At 36.7% G+C, this 7473-nt stretch overlaps 1 protein-coding gene across 11 annotated transcripts in view; it reads right to left on the reverse strand.

Annotated features, from left to right (window-relative positions):
• Positions 1–7097, reverse strand: part of kmt2ca (lysine (K)-specific methyltransferase 2Ca) — a 147873-nt gene extending 140776 nt beyond the window's left edge. For 9 of the 11 annotated variants that reach the window (XM_029116184.2, XM_029116186.2, XM_029116188.2 and 6 more), the window contains exon 1: positions 6676–7097. The gene's annotated coding sequence lies outside the window, so the exon portion shown is untranslated. Of the gene's footprint in view, positions 1–2740; positions 2759–6240; positions 6652–6675 lie in introns of those variants that run through there. The other 2 variants (XM_029116180.2, XM_029116181.2) reach the window with 2 other exon arrangements.
• Between the last annotated feature and the right edge of the window lie 376 nt (positions 7098–7473).

Genomic DNA, 7473 nt, shown 5'->3' on the forward strand with positions numbered 1-7473 from the left:
CAATGTGCTGCATTACAGAACCGAATTCACTAGCATACACTGTAGTATAATAAAACACACTGCATTCGATAGTAAAGGATGCCTCCTTAGTAGGCAAGTAACCATTTAATCTTTATCAGATTAACTGGGAAATTGAAATCTTTTTGAGTTACACAGTTTAGAAGTAATTTAGTTTTTTTTTTGGGAAAGAATAGGCACACTAAGATAAAAACACAAAGTATATCCTAATCTCAATTAATGAACCTATCTGGATTCGAAGTCTCAAGCTTTGGATAAAAAGACAATTGCGCAGACCACTTCAACACACAACAGCTTGGCGCGAGATGTCAACTTTGCAAGTACAAAAAAAGCACACGAGTTCATAGGTTTGTGTGTTTTGTGGCATTTACATCTTAAGTTACACAGAGTTGTTCAAAAGTAAATAAAATAGTGCTGTTTTGAGTGAGTGGGCATTTAAAAAAAATACAAATAAACACTATACATATCCTCGACCTGGTCATGACCTCAAAGCCCTGCAGAGACAGCTGCTCTGACCATTGAGCTACGCAGCAGCCTGGTGCGATGAAACAAAGTACAGTTAGTTAGGAGGCATTTGAATGAATCTGATCACACAATGTTTCTGCACACTTTCTGCTTCATCTGGCTTCTGCCATCCGCACTGACATCCTTAATGAAGACCACTGAGCCCGTTCCAGTGGAAGCCATACATGCCCAAAACATAACATCCTACACACTTCATTTTTTCTCTCATCTGTCCACAATGCATCTCCAGACCTTTAGAAGCTCTTTTACAGTAGGTACTTTAAGCCCTTTTTAGGCCATTCTGTTCTTGGAGGGTTACTAGGGTTTTGTACCATGCAGTCCAGCGTCTGACATTTGGCTGATTAAGTTCTGCAGATGGCATTAAACCACCACTTCAATATCCAGGAAGGAGAGTTTGCTATCTGTTAGTGTTGTTTCTCCATTCTGGTGAACCTTCTTTCTGTGGAGGTCAACCTTGGTCTACACTGTTGTTTGCCATGCTGCATTGACTACCTTGCACAACTAATGTTTAGGCTATGTCTCTGAACAATTTATTCAGATTTTTCAGCTTCATAACTACTTGTTTTACTAGCATTTAGTATTCCACGCTCCTCATGTTGAGGTATAACTGCAACAGACAAATCCTATTTGAAAGGTAAACTCTTTATTCTTTATTACTCTAAACATTTGAAAAGTAATGAATAATAAACAAAAAACCATGTCAAATACTATGCTAAAATAGCAGTAAATAGTATGGCTTAACTCACAATTCCAATAAGGAGGAATAAGGAAGAGTAAGACAGTGCTGAGAATCTTATAACAGGAAGCTTTAAAATCATCTTCTACCCTGAACTACACTGACAAGATCAATCAATAAATTCAGTTTGACTGGGGAGGCATTTTGTTCAAAGTTTCTATGACACTAATGGCATGATCCATCACATCAGTTATGTGGGAAATGTTTAGCATATGCTCAACTGTTAAACAAATCCTCACACACACAAGTAGCACACCGTTTTAGTGGTGCTACTACAAATGTTTAATACATTTGGTGTTATGATGTTAACAGAAACATAAATTGGTTTTGTTAACATCATTTATTTGCAAATAGCCCTTTCTTTTCAGGCAGGCACACTTGCATAAAATTACCTCTCCTAAGCAATGTGTAAATAAACTACACGTTCATCATATAAACATTGCATAGCCAACGTTTTTATTTTAAAATGGCTTAGTCAAAGAAATAGTACTCTTTAACAGTGTACTTTACACAGCTAAACCAACATTATATTGAGAATGTTTTTTCACCTTTAAGATGTGTTCCATATATATATACACACACACACATATACACACACACACACACACACACACACACACACACACACACACACATATATATATATATATATATATATACATATATATAGAAAGAAAACAATTTCTACTAGGGGTGCAACAACTAGGCTAATTGATCACCTTGATACAATTTATTTATTTTTTTTAATCTAATAAATGTGTAAAGTTAACTTAGACCAAACAGGATCATGACTGATGAATGATGCTCCTGAAAAGAACCATTCTATGACTTATTTTCAGGTTATTATTGTCACGATACCAACATTTTACTAACAATTCAACAGCAACCATCACTATACCTAGTGCTTGTGCTAAGTCTGCGCTTTATACTCCTGTCCTACAGAAGAGACTACTGCAAACGGAAATTTCGATATCCTAAGGCCTGTATAATTTGGCAGTAAAGAAATCAATGATCTGCATGTCATTATCGCAGCAAATGGTTAACAGAATAAAAGACAATTTAGTTCAGATAACTTGACCCACTCCCCTAACACAATGCAAAATATTTTTAATAAAACATCTCTATATCCTAACTTTAATGCAAATCTGGATGTCTGCTGTATGGCTAATGGTAACATTGCATCTTGTTATCTAGCTAGCTTAGTGATACGATTAATTGTTGTTTGGTACCCAAAGATATTTTTTCAGACTTTATTTTTATTTTATATCTGTAATTGTACACAATAGCTTTTAAAATGCCTACAGGAAACAAATCAATGTCATTTCCAACGTTTAAAGCGCAACTAAAAACAGATTGGCATTTTGTTTGCACTCAGAAGAGAGCAAAATAGCACCTTGTTCCGACTAGCAGTGACAAACTGTGATGATTGTAGACCTTGCGACCACTTGGCACTGGACTTACCCCTCGATTGCTAACTCATCTCATGCTGTGTTTTGCATCTAGCGCTTAGCAAAGCTTGTTGAATCATTACTCTCTAAGCACCAGGTAAGAAGAAATCACTAGTAAAAGACAACAGCGTGAAGGGGATATTTCTTGCACGTGTGCAAAACCGACTGTGTACACAGCGTTTCCCTCATAGTCAGTGTGAACGTGACAATTGCTAATCAGGACACAGTACAAAGAAAGCTGGACATAGACTGCACGTCCACTGTTCCGGGGCACCTACCACCACAGACTGATACAACTCATTTTCTATGAATAGCATTGCAGTACAACAAAGTACCCACAAGGAAGACCCTCCCCTTGTTTATGAAAGACTCAACTTCCTTTGGATAAAGGATTTGCATAACTGACCATGGCCCAACTTCTTGAGAAGCCAAAGCAGCTCAAATGTGCCGCCTTCCCAAGAAGTTTTGCGCATCCACCAACGACGCCTTGGCGCCATCCTTGGAAATGTAACTGCACCTGTCCGATGCGGCGGGTGCGCCGGAACAGTGGACATGCAGTTGACGTTCATCACCAGGCAACGAAAAATGCTGCGTCCGTGCAGCATGCCTGCATGGGACATGGTTGCAGTCCAGTTTACCTTAAGAAAACTCCATTATGGTTTCTACATACTGTTACTTACCAAGATATATAAAAAAAAAAAAATTAATATATCGTGCCATGTCTGAAATTAGCAGGTGTATGTAATACAAGTGATGAATCTGACATTACACGGAAATATTCCTTCATACATTTGGAGACGTATTCTGTGCTCAGATATTTTCTCTTTTAAGTGACACAATGCATGTGAATGATCGATTTTGTGATCAAACCAGCAGAAAGTGACGAGGTTTGTAGGCCTGCATGTTACTGAGCATTACTCTCCCGACAACATAATCCAGTCACCTGACAAAGTGTGACTAAACAGCATAACAGGTGTGCCTGGTGCTTGGGATAATAAACAAGCCAATATGAAATGTGCAGTTTTATCCCAACATAATGCTGAAGATGTCTTAAGCTTTGAGGAAGCATGTTGATCTGTTGCTAGAGAATGTGTTGGTCCATAATATTCCATAGGCCTCCCTGACACAATTTTAAAGAATTTATCAGATCCACTAATGTCTGTTTTGGTAATCAGTTATCCTCACAATTAATAAAGAATATTTGGTAGTATACAGTCAATGCAACTTGACTGTACTACTGACATACCCTTAGAACCAAAACATACCTTTTGTCGATATAAAATGTTGTCACTGAAAACTCATCCTCCACCTTTGAAGTTTGGCGCAGGTCTGTGATGATCATGTTAATAACAGTATCTGCAGAATCTTTGCTTTCTAAGGTAAACGTGGCCCAGCTCTATGCATGAACTTCTCCATGACACAGTTTTAGTAAGAAACTAAACCACATGATTATAACAATGTAGCTTTATTTACTATGATGTGAAGAAAAACTTGACTCATCATTACATAAATACACATTCAGTTCACATCAAATGTTTTTGGAATCAGTTGCCTTTCTGAAAGGATTTTGATTTTATTAAGCTAAACACTTAGTCTTAAAAAACACTTCTTATGCAATACAAAACAACAGTTTCCTTTTTACCTATCAGTTTATTTTCTTAATTGAAACTAAATTGGTCCAATATTTAACTAGGAACATTGCTTTTTAGTTCGAAAGAGCACTCATAGCCAGAGCATCTGTAGCATTTGGGTCAGCTATACAGGTCAGTAGAAACATTGTTTGGAAACATTGTTGTACATTTTATATATAAATTATTAGAAATTGCTTCTAAATAAAGACATTGAAATCAAGGTTATTAATCAAATTTAATTTAAAAAAAAAACATGATCTAGTACTTTAGCAAGTCAGCTCAATCTGCTCTCTTTCTGATGGGTAACTCACATTGACTAACTAGCGTAAACAGAAACCTCATGCCTGAGTTTGATTCCTCTATGAATGGATGGATGGTTCCAAGAGCTTCTGCATTGAAGATGTGCTGGTGCAAATTGCAAGCAGTTTTGCAGTAGCAGCAGACAAATCAAGCTATTCACATGGAATGCTACCAAATTTGAGAATTGTTTTGCATTTTCTTTCCAGCATTTTCCTCAAAATTCTCTGGCTTCACTGCCATGATGAAAACAACCCTTAAATTAGTAAAGCATTACATTCTAATTAAGGATTTGTTTGTAATAGACAGAGTTATTCAATGAATAGTGACAGCCCTCCTTCCAACTAGTCCCACAACCGCAGTCCACATGTAACCACACCATCCCTAAACTTCCACATCCAGTTTCTGCAGGATTGTCTGAGACCAGCTGACCAGCTGATGAAACAACCAAAGAATCTCTGCACATACTGTCAAAAATAATCTCAGGGAAACTTCTCCATACGCTACATCACACCACATAGCAACTGGATCCACACCCATAACCTTCAGGTGTTTGTGACCAACAGTTGCATCTGTATGACCAGTTATGTGTGATTCATAGGTTAAGGCGTAATGCATTTATTTAATTTTACTGACCCCTAGTATAAACTCTAACTCCATCTTTGAAACTGTTGCTATGTTGCGTTTATATTGATGTTCAATACATATAACCACTTCACATACTGATAGTGACTTCAGATATATTTTACCACTACCTAGCTGCTGATACATTGACCTAACCAGCCAGCTTGTGTAGCGAAAGCATTGCATTGTGGGTTTCATAACTGACCAAACCTCAAACGCTTTTAACACATTTTGTATTTGTGTGTTCATTCATTATAACTATAAAATGAATGAAATCATCACAACATACAGTATACTGTTGTCAATTATTATTAGCATTATTTAACAATGTACATCATTGAGTGGTTTTGAGTGGATTACCCCTTTAAGTCTCAATCAGGTTGATACTGAGATCTAATGACAGGCCAACAGGGCAGATTGTTAGAAATCAGCAAGTTGACCAGTTGTCATCACTGAAGCTCCTGTCAAATAGCCAGAAATCTCTCTTCAAGCTCTAAGTCACAGACCTCTTATCTAGCCATGGTAGAAGAAATAATGGGCTTGTCCAGCACCAGCATTTGTATACCCATTACCTTGTTCTTTGATGATGGGGTGTTAATTACACACCTATGTTGAAAGTTTTCTAAACACACCATAAGTCGTTGACTCCATCATTACGTGTCACAACCCTGCTATTGCTCGCGTCTTCTTGAGTAAGAAACCTAATCATAGGGTTAAAGTCCCATTAAAACTTATCTTAAATCTGAATGTGACTGTTAAATAAAATGTAGGTAGTCTCACATAACGAATGATTTTGAACAAGTGCTACACTTCTAAACTACATTAAAATCTAAATAATCACAAAATAGAGCGCTACACGGTGACATGAACGGCCACAGGGAAATATTGAAGGTGGTTGTTTATGTTACACGTCAGAAAACACAGAACTCAGCAAAATTTCGAAATTAAAATAAGAACTTACCTTTAAAACCCTAGACGTTTATATGTATTTCCTTCATGACCTTTTAAGCCATGAGAAATGTAATACTTTCGTTTAGTATAAGTGGGGTGCGGGGGGGGGGGGTGTCGCTGACTCGTTCATCAACCAATTCAAAAATATAGGGGAAACGACCGGCGCACTTTCGGCGCCTCAAAAGCCATACATAAACTGTGATATTCCTTTATGTATTCTTGACTTCTAAAAGTACGTCAACCCTGTGAACATTACTACTCTCCCTTCGACCACAAAGATTCACTTTGCACTGGAAAACGCATAAAAATGATATTATACATCCCAATCGTTTCTTCAATTCTTCACAGTAAAATGATTGCAATAAAGATATATCCACAACTTCAAAAATCCCATAAAAGGTTTGTGAAAATCTTTAAAACTATCGAGAGAAAAGAAAACGCTTACGGAATTGATGCAATTCTCTTTTTCCTTTCCAGCTTCCAGCCAACTTAAACCAGTATTAAATCCAAAAATAAACTTTCTCCAAAGATTTCATAGGGATTAGATGTTTGATATAGTTTCTTCCGTTGAAACATTGCTGTCAGAAGATAGAAATGCAATAAGTTTTCTTCTAAAAATGTGAAATTTAAAGTTGAAGCATTTACTCCATCATGGTGGCCATGTTTAGGAGAAGCCTAAGCACTGCCTGTCAACGTTTGTCGCGGAAATAGGTCCAAGTTAACGTTAAGGTAGATGTGTTATATCAAATAATGGTCCAACACAAATTTAAAAAGTATGAAAAACGGCTTATATAAAGGCGTAAATAAAAATATGTAAACTGCAGCGTTTTATGTCAGACCGCGTAATACATATTACGAAAAAGTCTCTGCGGAGTGATACATTGAAAGCACTATCCAGGTAAATAGACTTCTCAGTCATCAACCAAAAACTGTGAAAACATGGATGTGGAGTTCTTACATATAATGGATCGGGTTTTGTTGACCTGGCTTTGCATTCTCTTTCCTATTTGATTGTCCGCTGGTTATATTCAGAATACACCACACAAACGCAACGTAACTGTTGAAGTTACGGTATTAAGTAAATAATTTTTTTTAAATGAAGTTGCTACAACGGTCATTCTTAGAGTTATCAGATTGTCAAATAGAATACTATTGTTGAAGCTATTAAATTAAACAACAGTTTAAAAACACAAAATATATCAAAATATAAAATTCTACAAGATTGAAATACATAACAATTATT

The sequence above is a fragment of the Esox lucius genome, chromosome 21, assembly GCF_011004845.1.
Source record: "Esox lucius isolate fEsoLuc1 chromosome 21, fEsoLuc1.pri, whole genome shotgun sequence".
Taxonomy (NCBI): Eukaryota; Metazoa; Chordata; class Actinopteri; order Esociformes; family Esocidae; genus Esox; species Esox lucius.